The sequence below is a fragment of the Bison bison genome, unplaced genomic scaffold, assembly GCF_000754665.1.
Source record: "Bison bison bison isolate TAMUID 2011002044 unplaced genomic scaffold, Bison_UMD1.0 scf7180017864358, whole genome shotgun sequence".
Taxonomy (NCBI): domain Eukaryota; kingdom Metazoa; phylum Chordata; class Mammalia; order Artiodactyla; family Bovidae; genus Bison; species Bison bison.
In genome coordinates, this window is record NW_011494930.1 from 672,052 (window position 1) to 697,251 (window position 25,200).

A 25,200-nucleotide genomic window follows, 5' to 3' on the forward strand; every position below is an offset into this window, starting at 1 on the left:
TACTTTAACCAACAAAAATGTAAATAAAATGAACATAAAATTTTGATGTGCAATACATCATAGTGAAATAAATTCATTAAAGATAGCAATTTAGATATAATTATTTTGCATATGGTCTAAGCTTTTTGGATGCTAAAGTTAATTTTATAATAAAACAACCAACCTGCTGCTGATATCAGTTTCTTAGCTGATCCATTTATTCTGGAATTGATGACATGGTACACTGTGACAGAGGTAAGTACTCCTCAATGCATAAGTATGCTCATTAAACCAAATGATAACTCCATTAAAAAAAAAAAAAAACTGTTTGGGGCCATATATGTGAGATTTTACAGAGACATAATAGTTATTTTCGTATTATGAATGGAAAGAAAATACATTCATCCTTTGAAAGTTTAAACTCCTGTATAAAAGTTTGAGTAATATTAATTCAAATGACAGATAGTCTACCCAAGGATGTCTTTTGTCTTTCCTTTTATGGCAATGTCTAAATCTTGGTGTGAGGGAAATTAAACTGAGACTTGGGGAGCACAAAGAAGTTGATTTTAGGTCTGAAGGTGTTGAAAGCTGACATTTTCTTCCATTAGATTTTAATCACTTCATTTAAGCCCTGTACCATTCCTCAAAAAGTAATACAATATCCTTAGTTAAATAATAAAATCAAATTTTTTGTTTAGAATTCCAAAATAGTCAATGAACTAATAGTCAAAAGAAAAAAAAATTGTAGGTTGCCAGAAATTCATGGAAAAATATCTGAATGTTTGAGCACATGGCATCTGAATCGAAATGAATAAATATTGGCCAAATGATGTTTTAAATCATTGTGAAATAAACAATAAACTGCATTTAAAAGGCTTATACAAACAACAATAGAAATGATATATCTGCCCAATTCCTTTCTTAAGATTCTGAGGGAAAAAGAGATAAATGTATGGTAAATACACAGTTTGTGACTGGAACTGTATATATCAGATGTTTGAGAGAAATTTTAACACATTACTGGCTATCTCTTGAATTGTCCCCTCATGTTTTCTCTTTAGTCAGAATAGATGACCTATAGTCTCACACTATTACACAAAACTGGCCTGCATTTCAAAGTACATTTAATTCAAGATGATAATATTAGGTGACCTTAGAAATAGTTTTATTAAATTATGTCCCATTATTAGCTTTCACAATTAACTGAGGCAACTTATTTGAGATTTTTGAACTTTACCTACAGCCATCATATGTACTCCACTTTTTAATAGAAACAATAACTGCTACCTAGTTCCCAGAATTTCTGGGGTATAGTTCCCATCTACATGTCTTTGATAGATTGCATAATAAATTTATTTTCAAATAGTGTTTACAAAGATTGAAGAAAACAGTTTAGGTGATGCTAACAAAATTCATGTAACACTTCATAAATGGGCAGTGTCCTTTTGTAGAATAGCAACATGGGGCAGAAGACATGAAGACTTACATGATAATGGATATAGAGTAAAGAACAATAAATAGAAAATACTTGATTGTTTGGGGACACGTAATCAACTTTGCTTGGGTGAGAAGAAACTAGAAAATGTGTATAGTGCCCAGAGCAGGCTCAGGGTTTTGGGATTGGCTGATTGAATAAAGATATTGCATTTCTGGTCAAGAGGAATATTTATAGGTAGAAAAAGTTATCTAAGCTTCAAATTGCTGATGTGGGACTCTGAGCAGGAGCTGCATTTTGGGCCAAGAAATCTGTTTCAACAATAAATAGCTCTAAGTTATGGTACTATTGGAAATGTGAAGTATCATAGCTGCGACTTTGGACAATATTTGTAAAATTTGGCATATATATCATATAATGTTAAAAAATGATAAATTTTATTGTATATATCCCCTTAAAAAAGTATGATATCAAGCCATTAACTAATTATCTGTGGGCAGTGAGTTATTTTGGTATATAATAGTTAATGGAACAAATTAGCTATTTGGAATGAGTACAATATATATGTAATATAGAGTTGACCCCTAAACAACATGGGCTTAAATTGTGCAGATCTGATTATATGTGGAGTTTTTTCAGTAAATACTATAGTACAATACGATCTTAAACTGGTTGAGTACATGGATATAGAACTATTGATACGAACTGCAGACTCTAGTTACACATGAATTTTTGACTGTGCCTTACACACAGTTATTGATGCCCATAACCACTTATTGTTCAAGGGTCAAGTGTAGAAGCATCTTTATTTTTGTCCTTAATATTTTCCAAAATGAGTACATGCACACATACGCACACATGCAAACAGTCTATTTGTTTGAGAAATATAATTAAAACCAAAATCTCCTTCCAACTCAAGAAACACCTCTGAAAAGGCAGTAGAGAAAGGGAACAATTTCATTATTGAATAAGCATTAAACCAGAATGTTCAGTACATCACGGCCAATACCCTAAAAGATTGCAAAGATGAAAATAAATCTCATCCCTTTATATATAGGCAAGCAAATACAGCTCATAATATACATATTTTCAGGGTAAACAATGACTAATCTTTATGGACTTGTACTTGACAGCACCATTGGTCATATATGAAAGAAAGTGAAGTCGCTCAGTCATGTCTAACTCTTTGCGACCCCATGGACTGTAGCCTACTAGGCTCCTTTATCCATGGGATTTTCCAGGCAATAGTACTGGAATGGATTGCCATTTCCTTCTCCAGGGGATCTTCCCAACCCAGGGATTGAACCCGGGTCTCCCTCATTGTAGACAGACACTTTACCATGTGAGCCACCAGGGAAGTCGGTTATATATAGTTGGTCATATATAGTTCATATATAGTTGGTCATATATAGTTCATATATAGTTGGTCATATATAGTTCATTCTAAACTCCTTTGTAAATTGTGTGACCACTGTGACTTTTTTCAACATTTCCCCCCTGTCACTCTAACTTCTCTCATGAAATATATGTGAAGGGGGCTCTAAAAAGTACATTAGTTGTTAACTAAAATACAAAAAAGTTAATTTTTCACGACTTTATCTAAGTTTAAAACTCATGATAAGACAACCATGAATGGACATTAACTATCCAGCAAATTTTGATATCATAAGGTATAAACCTCTATCCTGAGCGCTAAAACACATCCATTGTGCTAGATTTTAATTACACTGAACTTGAAGTGAAGTTGTTCAGTCGTGTCTGAGTCTTTGCAATCCCATGGATTATAGCCTACCAGGTTTCTTCATCCATGGAATGTTCCAGGCCAGACTACTGGAGTGGGTTGCCATTTCCTTCTCCAGGGGATCTTCCCAACCCAGGGATCAAATCCAGGTCTCCTGCATTGCAGGTAGATGCTTATAGCTCAGTATCTGCTTCCTTTTAATTTTTCAAGCTCCATAAACTCCTCTTGTACTGTACAATAACATTACAACTAACACAAATGTCAGAAAAATATTTCCTATGATACGCCATATGTCTATGTTACTCTGATTCTAAATCTCAAGAAAGTAAAATGGAAAGTATCTTGATCAAGTTCAAGGATAGCCAGTTACATAGTACTAAGTCACTTCAGTTGTGTCTGACTCTCTGCAACCCTATGGACTGTAGCCTGCCAGGTTCCTCTGTCCATGGGATTCTCCAGGCAGGAATACTGGAGAGGTTTGCTATTTCCTTCTCCAGTGGATCTTCCTGCCTCAGGGATTGAAACCTCACCTCCAGTGTCTTCTATAGCTCAGGTCAGTTGCTCAGTTGTATTCAACTCTTTGCGAATCCATGGACTGCAGCAAGCCAGGCTTCCATGTCCATCTTCAACTCCCGGAGCTTGCTCAAATTCATGTCCATCGAATCGGTGATGCCATCCAACTATCTCATCCTCTGTCATCCTCTTCTCCTTCCTTCAGTCTTTCCCAGCATCAGGGTCTTTTCTAATGAGTCAGTTTTTCACATTAGGTGACCAAAGTATTGGAGTTTCAGCTTCAGCATCAGTCTGTCCAATGAATATTTAGGACTGACTGGTTTGCTCTCCTTGCAGTCTAAGGGGCTCTTAAAAGTCTTCTCCAACACCCCAGTTCAAAAGCATCAATTCTTCAGCATTAAGCTTTCTTTATGGTCCAATCCTCACATCCATACATGACTACTGGAAAAACCATAACTTTGACTAGATGGACTTTTGTTAGCAAAGTAATGTCTCTGCTTTATAGTATCATGTCTAAGTTTGTTGTAACTTTTCTCCCAAGGAACAAGTGTCTATATTTCATGGTTGCAGTCACCATTTGCAGTGATTTTTTAGCCCAAGAAAATAAAGTCTGTCAGTTTCCTTTGTTTCCCTATCTATTTGTGATGGAGTGCTGGGACTGGATGCCATAATTTTAGCTTACTGAATGTTGAGTTTTAAGCCAGCTTTTTCACTCTCCTCTTTCACTTTCATCAAGAGGCTCTTCAGTTCCTCTTTGCTTTCTGCCATAAGGGTGGTATCATCTGCATACCTGAGGTTATTGGTATTTCTCCTGGCAATCTTGATTCCAGCTTTTGCTTCATCCAACCCAGAATTTCACATAGTGTACTCTAAATATCAGTTAAATAACAGGGTGACAAAAAATAGCCTTGACGTATTCCTTTCCCATTTTGGAACCAGTCCATTGTTCCATGTCTTGTTCTAACGTTGCTTCTTGACTTGAATAAAGATTTCTCAAGAGAAATGCCTATCCTCTATTGGCAGGCAAATTCTTTACCATCGAGCCACCTGGGAAGCCCCAACTAGTTACATGGCTGATTCTAAAATCTGGTTTCAAGTCCAGCATTCTTCCCCTTTATTGTAACTCATTAAATCCAATGCCTTGTAACAGAACCATAAATTCATCAAAACCAATAACTCAAAATTATCCCCAAATTAGTAGCATTACTTCTAGGCCAGTGACATTTTACATGAAAAGCAATATAATGCCATAAGATAGACAAGCCATAATATGGAACTATCTAGTATAACTTGGTTTTTAAAGATATCATCCATTATACTTAATCAGATATCTGATGAGCTTTTAGGAATATCATATTTTCATTATATTTTCTTCTTTTTTCTTTCTTTTTTTTCTATTTAATAATTAAGGCTAGCAAGTGTAAGTGTCTAGTGAAAGTGTTATACACATTATCAGTCTTCATGCCTTCCTCATTGAAGACTAAGGTCAAAATGTGTAGATCCCTGCTGTACAAAATTAACTGAAAGGAAATGAGAGCATGTTATAGCAAACTGCTGCTGAAGATCAAAGTCCAGCAGGACAATATTGATTGGCTCTCCATAACTTCACAATGTACAGCAAAAATATGAAAATTATGGGGGAACTTACTCTGTAACCACAGTTATGAAAGTATACATGTATTTTTAATGTCAGAATGTGCCAATCGTGTAAAATGTGCCATTTTCTTTTTGTTTTTTTTTTTTAATTTTTAAAATAGCTCATGAAACCCATTACATCCTTCATGTTTCCCTAGAAATAAAGAGGTCTATGTTGGAGATTATTGAAAGATGATCTTTAAGTCTTTTATGCTTCAATAAGAGAGTCTGTAGTTTTAAGCTTTTGCTTTGAAATATGCCATTTTTATCTTCTTACTTGTCTAAAAGCCCTTTTCTACTAAACCTTAGCTAAGACACTAAATAAAACAAAGCCAGGAAGAGATAGAGAGAAGAGAGACTAGCTTAGGGACTTATTTTATACCCTTTTTCCCTCAAATTTACACCAGATGACAAAGTTACATACATTTCCTTGTGTTATAAAAGCAATCCACTTTTTGTTCCATACCTAAGTAAAAAAATAGGCAGCAATGACTCACTAACAGATAACATACAATAGAGAAACCTAAATGGAATGCCAAAAAGAGGAGTAAAATTGCCTAGGACAATGAACGAAGTGATTAGGATAATGTGCTAAGTCACTTCAGTCATGTCCTTCTCTTTGCAACCCTATGGACTGTAGCCCACCAGGCTCCTCTGTCCATGGAATTCTCCAGGTAAGAATGCTGGAGTGGGTTGCGGTTTCCTTCTCCAGGGTATATTCTGGACCCAGGGATCGAACCTGCATCTCTTAAGTCTCCTGTCTTGCAGGTGGGTTCTTTACCACTAGCGCCACCTGGGAAAGCCATTAGGATAATGAATTTTTATAATTCATAAAACTACACCTATGAATTTTTCACTTTGAAAACAATGCCTGTATCCTGCATCGAACCTGGACTGGCAATTCGTTTCTTATATGATATTGTACATGTTTTAATGCCATTCTCCCAAATCATCCCCTTCTCTGCCCCCCATCCCACAGAGTCCAGAAGACTGTTCTATACATCTGTGTCTCTTTTGCTGTCTCGCATACAGGGTTGTTGTTATCATCTTTCTAAATTCCATATATATGCGTTAGTATACTGTATTGGTGTTTTTCTTTATGGCTTACTTCACTCTGTACAATAGGCTCCAGTTTCATATACCTCATTATGGCAAAACCAATACAATATTATAAAGTAAAAAAAAATAATAATAATAAATAAAAATGAATTAAATGTAATTTTTTTTTAAAAAAAGAAAACAATGACTGAGTTTATTTGTAATATGTAGTTAAGTTTGATTTTTGTTTTGTTTTAGGTATTACTTTGCAGTATAGAGCAAAATGGAGATTCAGAGTACCTAGAAGGAAAAAGGTCAGAGGACAGTGGTTTTGAAGGATACTATTTATTATACATGCTCAGGGAAGAGTTTGTATTAGCTGATCCTTTAAGCTCCTTCCAAACCTGTGATTATGATTGTGAAGTGAGAAGAACATAAAATGGTCAAAATAGGCTTTGATTTAAGAAGATCCAGACTTTATTCTTAACTATAGAAACTTCTAGTATCCTGTATTCAAGTCACTATAACATCTAAAATAAAATTATGGGTTGTGTGCTTAGTCACTCAGACTTGTCTGACTCTTTGTGACCCCATGGGCTGTAACGTACCAGGCTCCTCTGTCCATGGGGATTCTCCAGGCATGAATACTGGAGTGGGTTGTTATGTCCTCCTCTAGGGAGTCTTCCCAACTCAGGGATTGAACCCAGGACTTGAGCATTGTAGGTGGATTCTTTACTGTCTGAATCACCAGGGAAGCCCCAAATTTTAGATAATAGAGCAACAAATACACAGACTAAAGGGGAGATGGAAAAAATCAGTGTATTAGTATTTGTTCAACATAGATTGAACAAAGAATATGAAGGAAGAGAGTTTGGCATTGACGATGAACAAGTAATAAATTAAATAGTATAGAAAAAACTTGAATAAAATGCCAAGCAGTTCTGAATTTATTCTGTAATCAACTGGTAACCTTTGTGGCTAAGCATCACATGGTCATGACCAAGGTTATTTCTTAGAGCATAAAGCAAACCTTCTTTCATCAAATACGTAAATGAGCCACTGGGTTAAATAAAATTAAATGGAATATTTTAATACATAACTTCATGTTGTCATTAATATGTTGACATTCATTATTGATGTCACAGAGGGAGATTTATTATCAGTGTTTTCCAAATTCATTTGGTCATGAACTTCTCCATTCTCTTTAAAAATTACAATTGTCAAGAATTAGTGTTTTCTAGTTTATATTAGAAAATTAGTTGTCGCTGTAATATAAGAATAGATTGTATAGAAGCATAAATGGCATCCAAAAAATCAGGAGTCAGTTTCAGTAATCCAATTGAGAGATTTTAAAAGAATGAACTTAGACATTGGGAAAGCATTGGATTTGAAAGGTAGCAAGGATATGGAATTTAAAGGCACAGAGTAATCTCTAAAAAGAATTGGCATAGGTTACTTGAAATACCTTCCCAGTTAACTTGATAACCCCTCCTCAAACTGCCAGGAATCACTCTTCAAGGCCTGATGCAACATTATAGGTAACAGGTTGTGATCCTGCCTTGTTATCTCTTGGCCCACCTTGAGATAAAAAGAAACAGTCAATAACCCAGTCACATTTGGATATATTGACGTCATCGTCTACATTTAGAAAAAGAAAGGTCTTATTCTCATTCTGTCACCCATCTCTGATGTCCAGTTTCTTGTCTGCATTGCAGTTTCTTATCTGAGATGTTTAATTCTTTCCTTTATCTTTTGGTAGAAAACAGTTTGGTTTAACCTTGGAAACCCATCCAGTTTACCATAATATAGTGCAGGAAACATAGAACTACTGTAGCCAAAAACAAATAGTAACAAAGAGGGCATTAATTATGCACAGTATGCTGGAGCTTTAAACAACTTAGTCATGCTGGGTTTTCTGTCAAAAGGAATTTTTTTTGGGGGTATGATGTTTTAATATTAAATATCTTATATTTTATCACAGATTATAATAAAGTGCCTTGAGTTGGTGAGTTGCTGACTTAAAAGAAATGTGACAACCTTTTAGTAAATCAAAGAAACCATGGGCTGGATGAGTAAGAATAAATTGTGAAATTGTAATCCCCACTGAAATTCACACTTTTGATTTTCCTTCTTGTCACACATGGCATTGCTAAGATACAGAAAAATGAGAGAAGCAAAAAGATACTTTTCGTGCCAATAAATATTTAGAAACCTGTTTGGAGGTTAACACATTTTCATTACTATTTAAAATCTCAAACATGGTGTGTTTTTAAGAAAGTAATTAAGATTTTAAAAAGATGAAAACAAATGCCCATATTTCTAAAGTGAGCACAAAACAAACAAAATGGGGCATTTTGTAGCAAAATTGTAACAATCATTTACATATTAAAAAAAGAAGAAAAAACAGCTTTGCCACTGTTAAACACATAGTTCATATTTGAGAGAGAGCCAAGGAAGAAAAGCAGCTTACAAACTTGTATTCATTTTGCTTTATAGATACCTTCACTTTAAAATTATATTTGTGTTAAAGTGTTCTTCAGAGTACTATTCCCTAGGAGAAATTATTCATAAGTGGCACTAATGAGTGTCAAGCTGCATTTCGAGGCATTTTGAAAATTGTCCTATTAATTAATGGTGTAATTAAGCTTTTGTCAGTGACATATCATATTTATGACAGGAATAGATGGCCTGTGTAAGTCTGTGCCAGGCAGCCATCCAGGCAGCCACTGTGTATAATGGATGGTAGCAATTTAGCCAGGTTTACAGTGATGGGACCACCTACGTGAGGGAGGCTGGCAACTTGCATACACAAACAGTGCTTAGCACTGTACTTGGGGAAATAACTGTAGCTGAGATTGATGTGGCCCCCTCCATAGGATGACACGTTAACCTTTTACCATTAAACCATAAATAGTGCTTCTCTGAGCTTTTGTGACAAAAATGTCAATTAGCTTCCAAATTTCATTTTCATCTAACTTTGTATTCTAATTCCATTTGCATATTAATGTGAACATGGTGCAGAACTGTTAGATTATAATACCTCACTAAGGCTAATAGGTTGTAATACACACTTATTGAGGGTAATAGTTATACACATTTAAATGCCCTCCCCCCACCCATCTATTTGTGTGAGATATGCCACCATTTAATGCCTCTAAAATACCAGCATATCACATACAGTAAGATTTAAATTTGGGAACAGAGAAATAAAAGAACTATAATTGAAAGAGAAGAAATGTAAGTACACTCACATCAACACAATTAAATATAAATCATTTTATTCTGGTCCTTTCTCTGCAACAGATCTCTATTAATTCTAGTATTAATAATTTACATTCTGGCTCCAGCTATCAAGGTCTTAAAAATGAATAAAAATCAAAGACAAGAATGGAATTTCCTTGGTAGAAATATTTTACATCAGTGAAGCTCACAGTCTCAGGATGAATCTTTTACAGAAAGAATTATTTTTTCTCTTATGTATTTTTATATTTCCTGGCTTTTAATAATCTATTTTTGTTAAAAACCTATTTTCAGAGAAAATTACACAAGTATACTTCAATTCAATCTATATTTAGGCACTAGTCTTCCAAATATCTTCCAAGATTTAAATAGAATTATAGAATGGCTAATTGGCACTTGTTCAGAAATCAGTGTTACCATACTTAGACGCTGACTTTTAAAGGAGAAAAAAGGACGTTAAAGATCACCTAGTTCGACCTGCTTTATTTTACAGATGAAAAACAGCAGCCTGAGAAATTATATACCTCGCCCAAGGTCAAGCATCTGGTAAGTGGCAGAGAGACGACTAGGACCTGATAGGCTCAACAATTTTTTTCCTACTCAGAGGTTGTTTCCAAAGTTATCTTTTTGAGATAGCAGTTTAAATTTATATGAAAATTAAAAGATTAAATAAGATGACAGAAAGGGAATGAGGAAAGGAAAGAGAAAAAAATGGAAGAGGGAGGGAGTGAGAAAGAAAGAATCAAGTTTTAGAAGGAAGAAAGGAGAGAAGGAGGCAAAAAAATTACAATGCTATGGGGATATAATTTCAATCCTTTAAGATGCCTCAGTAATTTGATAAAGTGAAATGTTCATCTTTTGAGGCACTGATTGATTGCATAACTTTATATAATAAATCTGCAATTTACAAATGAGGGAATGATATAAGTTCCAGGTTTCTGTTTTGCAATTTATTTTTAAATTATTTTAGTCATACAAATAAGGTTATAGAAGGCATATAGGCATATATATATATATATATATATATGTATATATATATCTCACCCAATAGTCAATTCCTTATATAACCTATGAGGAAGAGGTAGTGCTCAGGTGGTGCTCAGTCATGCCCAAATATCTGAGATCCCACAGAATCTAGCCCACCAGGCTCCTCTGTCCATGGAATTTTTCAGGCAAGAATACTGGAGTGGGTTGCCATTTCCATCTCCAGGGGATCTTCCTGACCCAGGGATTGAACCCATGTCTCCTATATCTCCTGTATTGACAGGCGAGTTCTTTACTATTGTGCCAACCAAACCCATAGTGAATCTTAAACACTTGGATTAGGAAATATCAAATTTTCAGGGATAAGAATCACTTTGACTGGTTGAAGGGCAGACTTAAGGTTGAAATTCTAGCAGGCTGAGAAATGTGAGTTCTATACAATTTACTACACTGGTAATCCCGTAAAGTATTATTTTAAAATTTCTCTGAAGTTTAGAGAAAAGATTGAGCACTTGGGACAAAAGACAGAGAGGAAGGACTGCTGATGGCATCTTTGACTTTTTCCTTTATTGTCCAGTATGACTCTGTTTCATCCTGAGATTTGCTGTCCCACTTAGCAAATGAGTGCCTTCTTTTCACCCAAGCCAATGCTAGAAGTTACTTCACATTAAGTTTCACTATTAAAATGCTTGTTTCTAGACAGTCTAATCTCTTACCCTTTACAAGTTAACAAAGTATGTCTTGTAGTCACATAGCATTTTCCCTGATAGAAGTTTCCAACAGGAACTTTAGCATTCCATAGAATAACTAATATACAGATGGCAGTCTTCTATGCTATGTGTAATCCCAAATTCTTTTTCATATATATATTCATTTACTTTCCAAGACTGCCCTATGTGGCATATATTGGCATTATTTTCATTTTACAGAAGAAGAAATTGAGACAGAAATGTTAAGCAAAACTAAAGCCACATGGCTAGTAAACAGCAGAGATAGAATGTAAACCACCCAGACTACCAAGTTCTAAGATTCACAGAGAGAGAGCACCCCAATTGTCTGTTAAAGTGGAAGAAGATTAGTAAATGCACAGTTCGAGTAGTGATAATGATTTTCTTTTTTTTAATTTTTGTTTTCTATCTTCTGCCTTAATACTTTCATTGGATAAAAAATATTGTCATTAGAATAGTAGAGTCAAGGAGTTCCATGACACTCCAGTGATTAAGACTCTGTACTGTCACTGCAGGGGGTATGGATTCAATCCCTGGTTGGATAATAAATTTCTATATATTGAAAAAACATGATAGATATAGCAATTTATTATAAGGGCAACTGGCCAAGATTCTTATCTTCCTTCCTCTTGTTGGTTGGGGAGGGAGGACCAACAGAAAATATGTTGGGAGAAAGAAAGTAACTCAACATCAGAGAGATTTTCCTTTCACCCTTTGATGATATCGTTGTGCTATGAGTTGATTATGTTGTATTAAGAGTAGCATCCAAAAAAAAAAAAAAGATGTGTTGAATCCAGTAACGCAGAATGTGACTTTACTTTGAAGTAAGGTCTTATTCTGAAGTAAGAGGTAATCAAGCTAAAAATAAAGTCATTAGGGTGGATTCTAAGCCAATAGGGTTGGTATTCTTTAAAAAGGGGGATATTTGGACAAAGAGACAGACATGCACATGTAGGGAGGATGCCATGTGTGCACAAAAGCAGTATGGGGTGATGAATTTATAGCCAAGAAATACTAAAAGTTGTAGCAGACCACCAGAAACTAGGAGAGACAGAGAGATTTTCTATCACAGTGCTCAGAAGAACTTACCCTGGCACATCAGCATTTTAGCCTCCAGAACTGGTAGACAATTAATTTCTGTTATTTAAATGTTTTGTTATGGCAGCCCTAGGAAATCACTGCACACTGAGACCTCATCTCTGAGTTGCACAGACTGGGGAAACCCACACTTGGAAACGGAGAGAGTGCCAGAGAAGCTAAAATCATGCCTTCAAATGTGGAAGACATGTGCATTTCATGTGACCGTTGGATTAGGGAAGTATTTCTTCCATAAAAGTTAAACAAAGCAAACATCTGCTGTCTATCTGGAGTCTTAAAATTCAGTCACTCGTTTTCCTAATTCCACTATTTTTTCATCAACAATTAATATACATTTTTTTAGCAAAAATATTTTCCTGAAATTCACATTCACATGTACTTATTCTACATTTAAGAGTGTAATAGAGTTCTTAGTACTTCAGGTTAAAAACAATTTAAATTAGACTTAAAACCCATCTTATCTGAATCTTGGAGCACTTTTTTGTTGTCATTGTTGTTATCAGTTATATGATTCTGGTGATGTTTGGAGGGGGGCAGCATCTTTCTGGAGACTCACCAGAATATAAGATATTTATTAGGAAACAGAAGGAGGATTGCTAGCATTTAGTCATAAGCACCTGTATTTGAAGCTTAACCAGTTTTTTGAATGAGGTGCTTAAGTGGCTTTCTTGCCACTCTTAAGCAAAGTAAATTTTGAGAGAGCCTCCTAAGGTAATGCATCATTTCCCTTTAATGTCCAGCCAGCTCCCAGAGTAGCACTGCAAGTCAGACTCCCACCAGACATAGGTTCAGCAGATTACTCCTTTCCTGTCTTGAAGGTCCCTCTTTCTATCTTGCTTCTTCCAACAATCCAATTTGCATACATTTTCTTACACAGCTACCTCTACTTTGGACTCTGACAAAAATCTCTGTGGAAGCAAAGGAGTGAATTAAGATGGAAAAAGAGTGTGGCTTAGAAAGAATGTAGGAAGTAAAAACACAGCAACAATAAAACCTCCTGCCACACCTATCTCATTGCTGGATAGGTCCACTTCTATGAGTCAAGAGTCCCATAAAATTAGCAGAACCTAAAACAACTCCTTACACAACAGCAACACCACATCAAGGCAGTGTTGATTTGTCCCCATGATTTGAGCACTGTGATACACTCATTTGCCTTAAGCAGAAACCCATTCATTATCTTTGACTCTTGCTTTATATATTCCCTCATCCAAGTAAAAGCCAAACTGTCTTCCTTTTCATAAATCTGTCTGAAATCCCTACTATCCTAGGGAATCAATATTCTTGATTGCGTCTTGCACTGTGTGGCTCATTCAACAGTTGAACCCATCAACACAACAATTCAATAGTTTGCAACACCCTCTAACTGGCCTTTGTGCCTTAAATGTTCCCTCTACAATCCATTCTCCACATTTTGTTGTTTAATATATCAAATTTGATCAGAGCATTACTTTGCTTAGGACTCCACAATGGTTCATAGATTTTCAGGGTACAGTTCAAACTCCTTCCAATGCCATGCGAAGCCCTTCCCTATCTGATTCCTGTTTACTTTCAGGCCTTTCTGTCTTACCATTATTTTTCTCCCTACTCTAATCACATATTCCACAGCTCATGTCTCAGACTTACTAAACTATTTATGTTATAAAACATGTATATTATAATATGTTTATATTATAAACATTTCCTAGAATTTTTATTGCCTCTAAGCTTTAGAAAAGGTGATTTTTTTTTTTTCTGGAGTGTTCCTCAGTTGCACCTTCACTTCATTTTGTCTCTTCACTGCATTAACAATATTTCATCCTGAAAAATTAATGAAAGAATCACGTCTTCTGAAGGTTTTACAGGAACTTTCTAACATTTTGGGTTTGAAGAATATCATGGGCTTCCAAAGAGCTCTGTGGCTTCTCATTATCACATCAGGCTATGTTATGATTCTCTGTTCATTTGCCCATCTTCCTCAGTTAGGTTACAAACCCTTCCAGAAAAGTGATCCTGTCTTATTCATTATTGCATCTCCAGTGCCATACAGAATTTTCTCATTTAGCAAGTGCTAAGTGTTAAAACAAATGTTGAATACCCCAAGGGCATGTATGACTGTTATGCAGGTAATTTAAGAACTGCCTATTAAACTTCCTTTATTAGAAGAATAACTCCTTTTTATAATAATCTTAATATTAATCTATCAATAAAAGTAGAAATGTATAAATAAGTGAATTCATTTCTAATAATAGAAAAAGGAAAGGAGATAAAAATATCTAGCATTGTGAAGATTTTGTTGCTACTAATTCTGTTTTCTTCCTGTGGATGACTTTTTAGGTATTCAGTAATGATCAGTTCTGCACTAAATGCATAAAAAGAGCTCAGTTTCCATTTGGTGTATATCTAATATGTTTAAATTAAATTGGCAATTCTTTATAGACTAATACATAGAATTACTTTGTCATAAATATAGGTAATCTGTATTTTCACATTAACTCTATTACCAGTAATAGAGTTTTAATGTGGTACTTACACTTTGATAAAACAGAAATTGTGTTGACACTAGAAATATGTAAGATGTGGATACAGAAAAAAAGAAAAAAGGAAGTCAGGGGAACAGAGAAATGAAAGATGTGGAGGGGAATGAAGAATTACAGGAAAAGCCAGAATGCCTAAGCAACAAAGGAAGGGAGATTGAAAAAAGATGGATGAAAAGAAAACTAACAGGATGGGCTGTGAAAAGTATAGGGAAGAAAAGGACATTAAGAACAGATGAAACGGAAAAATAGAGAAAGAAAGTGAGAGCATGGCAATATGAAATGTACATGGGTTACTGAAACACTGAGAAAATGAATTGTCTATACTATCTGTATAAGTTTAAACAGGCATTTTCACATGACTAGCAAATGGAAATAGAAAGCTATAATATTACATTTTAAACTATTTGATAGTGACTATCAAGAATCCTATTTTATAACCTGAAGTTCTTCTAAAAATCATTGCTAGATTGGCTGTGGAATGAAGGAACTGCCTTTCCTTTTCTCCAGACTGTGGGAGGGCAGGTAATCCTGTCAGGTTTATGTTTATGTTATGTTTATCAAGGTGAATTTCATGTACCTTCCTTAGGTGCTAGGTTCTGCAATAACAATATATATCCAAGGTCGGGGGAAGGGGGAATGAGCAACATAATCATTAACTCAGACATTAATAAGAAACATGTGTAGTGGTCCTATTTTATAGAAGTATTTGTTTTTTTTCCTTAAGAACATAGCAATTTTTCCCTATAGATTTTTTTTAACCCACTTTACATGTCTGTTCTAATGCCTCTAGAATTCACTATTTGATATCTCATTAGAGAAGAAATGAAAGCTTCTTTAGTGAATTTTAGGGATTGGACATTTTGGAGGTTTACATTGAAAAGAATAAAGAAAAGAGACTTTCTGACTCACTTCCTATCTTTCTCATATGATTAATTTTAATTCTGTGGTATAGAAAATAAAAAATGCAAAGTACAAACTTTGAGCAGATAGAATAAATCACTGTATCAAGAGAAGAAAGCTCCTGAATAAACAAAACATTAACTGATTGAATGACCCAACATATCACAAATTCAGACATTGGTGTTAACTGGATTTCTATGAATATGGGTGTTGGATCAAGACATTAAGAGCATAAACTTGTTAGAAGATGGAAATGGTCTTATGTTTTCATAAATTTTCTGTTAGTTACATTCAAATTTTAAAAAATCCATATGTATAATAAATGGCAAATTTGAATTAGATAAGTAAAATAACATTTGGAAAATTATCCCTATCCTGATTAGAAGAAATAATATCAACATGGCTATACATTATTAGTTGGGGATATATTTGATACCATAAAAAATTTTTATGTAAGAAAATTAATAACAATAAATATATTGGGTCCAAATCTTTCACTTGGCATAAGGAAACACAAATAAGATAAATGTCTTTTGCAGGTGGAGTGGTAGTGGAGTGCAATGGGTTTTTGAAGAAAGAGATGTGAAATTATATACAGGTATTTGGCCACTGTACTACAATGTTTCTTTCATATTCCTTTCATTTATAAAGAATTAGATTTGTGAAAAGGAAAATTGCTGGCCAAAACATAAATGTTGTGTAATGGTTTCACTACTTCCAGCTCCTTTAAAAGAGCCCACTTTTTTGCATTCCAAGGGAGGAATTAGAATAAAAGAGTGCAATGATATTTTTTAAATTACCCTGTACTCTTGAAGAAGGATGAACATTAACACACAATTTGCTTGGGAGACTTTTGTGGCCATAAATATTCAGTTCAGGATTAATTCTCTGACCATTCACCTATTTGTCATAGCTTCCTTAATTAAGGTCCTTAATTGAGGAAATAAATATATCATGATATTGAACAGGTATGCTTTCTGAAGCCTTTCCTCCAACCTAACTGGCTCTAACTTTTAAAGTATCAAGCCATTAAAAGAAACTTTTGCAGAAAATTAGAAAAGTTATCTTACAGAAAGGTTAAAGCTTCCAGGAAACAATATTATATTATATTCATATTTACTTTAAACTTTTCATATATTTTCCCACTTCCTTTTTGTCTACCATCACTATCCTAATTAACTTGCATTTTCATTAATTACATGCACATTTGCATAATTCACTATTTTGGGAGTTCTGTGGATATTAGAAACATCTCTTATTCATATATCATCTACTCATCTTTTTATTTTGCTACCTCACACAGTATCATTAGTATATTATATGTACATGCTTCATGATTTGATGTGCTTAAATGTAATGCAATAATAGGGTAAAATTATCCAGTAAAATAGTCAATACCTTGTCTAAGTTAAATTATTAAGTGATATCTTAAAAGTGATTTCTAAAGTAAAATCCAATTGTCTTTTGCAACAATAAATTTTGGCTGATTGTCTCTATGAATATTTTTTTCAATGAGAAATGTAAACTATTTAAAAGTATAGCTTGCTTTTCTAGAAGTCAGATTTCAGTTCTCATAAGTTTCTGATATGGCTTTATAGTTAGAAGTCATAATGGACAGGGAAAAATTAATGATTAATACATATACATGAAACTTTTATATTGGAATGACACACTGCAGAGTGAAACTAAAGAACAACACTGGTAAAAATATATGCTGTTTAAGGTCATCCAAGAAGCAGAGGGGGCTTCTCTGATGGCTCTGCAGTAAAGAATCTGCCTGCAATGCAGGAGCCACAGGAGACACAGATTCGATCCCTGGATCTGGAAGATCCCCTGGGGGAGGAAATGGCAGCCCACTCCAGTATTCTTGTCTGGAGAAACATCCCATGGACAGAGTAGCCTGGCAGGTTGCAGTCTATACTGTCACAAAGAGTTGGACACAACCAAAGTGAATTATCATGCACACAAGAAACAGAGATCAATATGAAATCAAACATACAAGGAATTTACTAAGGAAAACACCTGTAGGACAAAGGAAGAGAGAGCCCAAGCAAACTGGGAGAGCTGACAGACCAAGATGCATGCTCTGAGCCTTGCGAAGAAAAGAGAGAAAGAAGGAATGCGGGATGAAAGAATCTCAAATGGGAGTGTAATCTTAACAATTTTGATGAGGTCAAAAGGGAATCCTGAGCCAAGTCATCTATTGGAAGAGATCACTATTCTAGGAATGAGCTTGTCTTGATATCCCTGCTAAACCCAGTCATTTGTTGGTCACTGTGACAGGCGTGGCCTCAGAGTACACTAAGTTATGGGTATCAGAACACAGTAACAGGGATGTTTGATCATTTTTGGCTCCCACAGTTAAAGATCAGAGAACGTCATTTACCTAGCTGCTATGGAAGGTTAATGAATGACGCAATGGTTGCTATTAATTGAGTGTTTTTCAATTAAAGGGTGATGGTAGAAAAGAATAACAGTGATTAAATGACAAAAAAGATGGGCATGGTCTGTACAGAAGCAAGAACTTCAGGACTGATGGTTTGTGCAGAGGCCCTGGAATAATGCTCTTGGATTAAAATCTGAATTTCAAAATTGTTAGCTATGTACCTGTGGTAAAATTAATCAAACTTACTTTTCCTTGATTTCCTCATCTGTAAAATGAAGTGAATTATTTGCCACACTTCTAGGAAGTACTATTAACCTCTTAGATTGTTAACACTGAAAAATATTTTTTTTTTTTGATGAAAGATCTTTATGTGTTTTTATTTTTTTATTTTTTTTAATTTTATTTTATTTTTAAAGTTTACAATATTGTATTAGTTTTGCCAAATATTGAAATGAATCCACCACAGGTATTTTAAAGGTCATGCCATTCAACAACATATAGCATGTCATATCTTAAGCCCATATTATGATGAACTCACAAAGTGGATTGTTTTAATTTATGTGAGGTGGAAAATAAGAATGGATAAGCAGATAAGTTCTGCCTGCATGATAAGATAATAGATCAAAGAGAAACATCAAAATTCTTTCTTTGAAATTTCAGTTGCTTCACTGTTTTGTTGAGGCATAGTTCATATATAATCAAATGCACAGATTTTAAATTAGTTTAGGAGAAACATCAAAATTCTTGAGCAAATTACATTTAGGCCTATTAGGTTCTATTCCAGAGATACAAGTGTGTGTGTAAACTAAAATTGTATTTGCAACAAAATCATAACAATTGATCACATAATACAAATAATTTTAAACATAAAAAACAAGCTACTTTTAGATAAATATAAGAAGATAAAACTCTTAAACACAATGAAACAGTTTACATTGTAGTTCCATAATAAAATGTTAAGATTTTGCTTAGGGAAAAGGTATAAGGTACAGAATATAATACTGACCATTTTATAATTTATATTGGGAAAAGAGTTCTGAACATGTCATATATTGTATAATTTTAGGAATAAACTATGTTTAACAATCTCTTTGTTGCAGGACAATTAGCATCATTGCCTCCACACATTTTGAAATGCTTACAAGGAAGACACTTCTCTAAATTAAGAAATGTTACAAGATACTTTATATCGAAGAAGGCATTCAAGTTTTCTGGAGATTGAGGATTACAAAATTGGAGGTGTCTTTTTGGGGAAAAAAATCAAAAACTAAATTTTAAAGTATATATTTATTTGCAGTGAGAAGATAAATGATGAAAGTTACACATTCTACAAAACTGACAAATCAACACAAAATAAATGCAAATTAGTAATACATTTGGCAGTTAACTGCTTTAAATTCTATTATAATTATCTGCTTCACACCGTTACGTATAAATTTGCACAGACTAGTTTCTGGTTTCATATATTTTTAATCTTGTTTATGTTTCACCGTTTATATCATAAGAAATTTTCTTCTTGTAATTGGGCCTCTCACCCTGCAAATTCATTCACTAGGCTGGGACAGTCAGCACAGTAAATAATAGAAATATGCCTAGAAGCCATTCCTTCAGTGGAGAGGAGGACAGTAATTAACTGGACATGGAACTGCCTGTGAACTACATAAACATCACCCACTGCCCCACAAAAATGTGCTCCATTCATTTTCCTCTTATTAGATCCAAAAAATGCCTAAGGTGTCTTCAGTGTCACCCATTAGAAGGGAATTGTGATGGACAGAAAAATTAATACAAAGAGACAATTATTCCAACCAATTGTGTCAGGTTAACTTTTATAAAAAGATATGACATTATGAAAGTATTGTCAAAAAGGGGCCTATGCTAAGATGGGTCCTTAAGATTAAGCTATAATAGACTCTTGGTAAATCTACCTCCTTAAGAAAGAAAAGCATTTCCCCTCAAATAGAAACAATGGCATATCCATATAGCTATTCTAAATCTACATGTTTTTATTTTATTAAAAATTCATTGTGGCCATGGGGGCTAAACTCTCTTGCTGTTGTCAGTCATTCAGTCATGTCCAACTCTTTGTGATCTCATGGACTGCAGCATGCCAGATTATCCTTTCCTTCAATACCTCCTGGAGTTTGCTCAAACTCCTGTCCACTGAGTCGATGATGCCATCCAAACATCCCATCTTCTGTTGTCCCTTCTCCTCTTTCCCTCAATCTTTCCCAGCAGCAGGGTCTTTGCATCAGGTGGCCAAAGTATTGGGGTTTCAGATTCAGCATCAGTCCTTCCAATGAATATTCAAGGTTGATTTCCTTTAGGGTTGACTGATTTGATCTCCTTGCAATCCAGGGGATTCTTGAGAGTCTTCTACAGCACCACAGTTCAAAAGCATCAACTCTTTAGTGCTCAGGCTTCTTCATGGTCCAAGTCTCACAACCACACATGATTACTGGAAAAAACATAGCTTTGACTATACAGACATTTGTCAGCAAAGTGATGTCTCTGATTTTTAATAGGGTACCATGTTTGTCATAGCTTTTCTTCCAAGGAGCAAGCATCTTTTAATTGCATGGCTGCACTCACCTTCCTCAGTGATTTTGGAGCCCAAGTAAATAAAATCTGCCACTGTTTCCTTTTTTTTCTCCATCTATTTGCTATGAATTGATGGGACTGGTTGCCATGATCTTAGTTTTTTGAATGTTGAGTTTTAAGTCAATTTTTTTCACTCTCCTAATTCACCTTCATCAGGAGGCTATTTAATTCCTCTTCACTTTCTGCCAGTAAAGTGGTATTATCTGCCTTCTCACATTAATTTATTCCAGCTTGTACTTCATCCAACCTGGCAATTTGTGTGATGTACTCTGCATGTAAGTTAAATAAGCAGGGTGGCCATAAACAGCCTTGTCATACTCCTTTCCCAATTTTGAACCAGTCTGTTTCATTTCCAGTTCCAACTGCTGCTTCTTGACCCATATATAGGTTTCTCAGGAGGCAGGTAAGGTGATCAGGTATTCCCATCTCTTTAAGAATTTCCCTGTTTGTTGTGATCCATACTGTCAAAGGCTTTAGCATAGCCAATGAAGCAGAAGTAGATGTTTTTCCCTGAAATCACCTTGCTTTTTCTATGATACAACAGATGCTGGCAATTTGATCTCTGGTTCCTCTGGCTTTTCCAAATCCACTTTTGTATCTGGAAATTCTTGGTTCAGGTACTGTTAAAGCCGAGCTTGAAGGGTTTTAAGCATTACCTTGATAGCATGTGACATGAGCACAACTGTATAGTAGTTTGAACATTCTTTGGCATTGCCCTTCTTTGGGCAGGACTGAAGTTTTCATGTCCTGTGACCACTGCGGAGTTTTCAAAATTTGCTGGCATATTGAGTGTAGCACTTTCACAGCATAATCTTTTAGGATTTAAAATAGCTCAACTGGAATTCTATCACCTCCACTAGCTTTGGTCATAGTAAGGCTTCCTAAGACCCACTTGACTTCACACTCCAGGGTATCTGGCTCTAGGTGAGTGATCACAACATTGTGGTTGTTTGGGTCGTGTAGACATTTTCTGTACAATTCTTCTGTATGTTCTTGCTACCTCTTCTTAATATCTTCTGCTTCTGTTAGGTCCATACCAAATCTGTCCATTTTGTATGCATCTTTGCACGGAATGTTCCCTTGATATATCTAATTTTCTTGAAGAGCTCTCTAGTCTTTCCCATTCTATTGTGTTCCTCTATTTCTTTGCATTGTTCACTTAAGAAGATTTTCTTCTCTTTCCTTGTTATTCTTTGGAAATCTGCATTCAAATGGATATATTTTTCCTCTTCTCCTTTGGCTTTTGCTTCTCTTTGTAGCTCTTTGTAAGGCCTCTTTAGACAACATTGTCAACTTGATGATTTTCTCTACTTTCTTCAATTTAAGCCTGAATTCTGCAATAAGGAATTCATGATCTGAGCCACAGTCAGTTTCCTGTCTTGTTTTTCCTGACTGTATCAAGCTTCTCCATCTTCAGATGCAAAGACTAATCAATCTGATTTTGGTATTGACCATCTGGTAATGTTCATGTGTAGAGTCATTGAAACAGAGTGTTTGCTAGGACCAGTGCATTATCTTAAAAAAATTCTGTTATCCTATGCCTTGCTTCATTTTTTACTCCAAGGCCAAAATTTCCTATTACTCCAGGTATCTCTTTACTTTATACTTTTGCATTCCAACCCCCTATGATGACAAGGACATCTTTTTTTGATGTTAGGTCTCAGGTCAGTTCAGTTCAGTTGCTCAGTTGTGTCCGACTCTTTGTGACCCCATGAATTGCAGCACACCAGGCCTCCCTGTCCATCAGCAATTCCCGGAGTTCACTCAGACTCACGTCCATAGAGTCAGTGATGCCATCCAGCCATCTCATCTTCTGTTGTCTCCTTCTCCTCCTGCCCCCAATCCCTCCTAGCATCATAGTCTTTTCCAATGAGTCAACTCCTCGCATGAGGTGGCCAAAGTACTGGAGTTTCAGCTTTAGCATCATTCCTTCCAAAGAAATCCCAGGGCTGATCTCCTTCAGAATGGACTGGTTGCATCTCCTTGCAGTCCAAGGGACTCTCAAGAGTCTTCTCCAACACCACAGTTTGAAAGCATCAATTCTTTGGCACTCAGCTTTCTTCACAGTCCAACTCTCACATCCATACATGACCACTGGAAAAACCATAGCCTTGACTAGACGGACCTTTGTTGGCAAAGTAATGTTTCTGCTTTTGAATATGCTATCTAGGTTGGTCATAACTTTTCTTCCAAGGAGTAAGTGTCTTCTAATTTCATAACTGCAGTCAACATCTGCAGTGATTTTGGAGCCCCCAAAAATAAAGTCTGACACTGTTTCCACTGTTCCCCCATCTATTTCCCATGAAGTGATGGGACCAGATGCCATGATCTTCGTTTTCTAAATGTTGAGTTTTAAGCCCTAGAAGGTCTTATAGGTCTTCATAGAACCATTCAGTTTCATCGTCTTTGCTCTTAGTGGTTTCTTAACAACTATCAGATCACAGTATTACCTTTTCTTTTCTATGTTCTAAGTCAAATTACTAGAGATGTCCCTAATTTACAAAAATCAACTTACAGTTTTTCAGCTTTACAAAAGTGTGAAAGTCATATGTGTTCAATAGAAGTTGTACTTCAAATTTTGAATTTTGGTCTTTTTCAGGGTAGTGATACAATGTTGGACAGCAGAACTGAACCATAGCTCCCAGTCAACCACTGTATCAAGAGGGTCATCAACAGATACACTTATAAACAAAAACAAAATTTACACTTAGAAGTATTCTGTTCCCATAAAAATGCTGTTTCTGACTCATTACAGTAGTCAATAAATCAGGAGATTTTCAACACAATTATAAAATTGGTTTTGTTTTAGATGGTTTTTCCCAACTGTAGGCAAATGCAAGTTCTCTAAGTACATTTACTATAGTCTAGGCTAAGCTTGGAGAAAGCAATGGCAACCCACTCCAGTACTTTTGCCTGGAAAATCCCATGGGCAGAGGAGCCTGGTAGGCTGCAGTCCATGGGGTCGCAAAGAGTCGGACACGACTGAGTGACTTCACTTTTGCTTTTCACTTTCATGTATTAGAGAAGGAAAAGGCAACACATTTCACTGTTCTTGCCTGGAGAATGCTAGGGATGGGGGAGCCTGGTGGGCTGCCGTCTCTGGGGTCGCACAGAGTCGGCCACGACTGAAGGAACTTAGCAGCAGCAGCAACAGGCTAAGCTATGATATTTGGTATGTTAAGAGTATTAAATGTATTTTTAACATGTGATGAGTTTATGCACATGTACTCTTATTGTAAACAGAGAAGATTTGCAGATACTTTCCTAAAATCTATTTACTCTGTGGCATTTTGGTGTTTAGGCCATGTAATTACTCAGAAAACAAAGTTGCTGGTATTTAAGGTATTTTAATGAAATATAGACCTACAAGACCTTTTAGAACTAACACCCTAAAAAGATGTACTTTTCATTATAGGGGACAGGAACACAAAAGTAGGAAGTCAAGAAACACCTGGAATAAAAGGCAAATTTGGCCTTGGAATACAGAATGAAGCAGGGCAAAGACTAATAGAGTTTTGCCAAGAAAATGCACTGGTCATAGCAAACACACTCTTCCAACAATACAAGAGAAGACTCTACACATGGACATCACCAGATGGTCAACACCAAAATCAGATTGATTATATTCTTTGCAGCCAAAGATGGAGAAGCTCTATACAGTCAGCAAAAACAAGACCAGGAGCTGACTGCGGCTCAGATCATGAACTCCTTATTACCAAATTCAGACTTAAATTGAAGAAAATAGGGACAACCACTAGAACATTCAGATATGACCTAAATCCCTTATGATTATACAGTGGAAATGAGAAATAGATTTAAGGGACTAGATCTGATAGAAGAGTGCCTGATAAACTATGGACTGAGGTTCATGACATTGTACAGGAGACAGGGATCAAGACCATCCCCATGGAAAAGAAGTGCAAAAAAGCAAAAAAGCTGTCTGGGGAGGCCTTACAAATAGCTGTGAAAAGAAGAGAAGTGAAACACAAAGGAGAAAAGGAAAGATATAAGCATCTGAATGCAGAGTTCCAAAGAATATCAAGGAGAGATAAGAAAGCCTTCCTCAGCGATCAATGCAAAGAAAAGAAGAGGAAAACAACAGAATGGGAAAGACTAGAGATCCCTTCAAGAAAATTAGAGATACCAAGGGAACATTTCATGCAAAGATGGGCTCGATAAAGGGCAGAAATGGTATGGACCTAACAGAAGCAGAAGATATTAAGAAGAGGTGGCAAGAATATACAGAAGAACTGTACAAAAAAGATCTTCATGACCCAGATAATCACGATGGTGTGATCACTGACCTAGAGCCAGACATCCTGGAATGTGAAGTCAAGTGGGCCTTAGAAAGCATCACTACGAACAAAGCTAGTGGAGGTGATGGAATTCCAGTGGAGCTATTT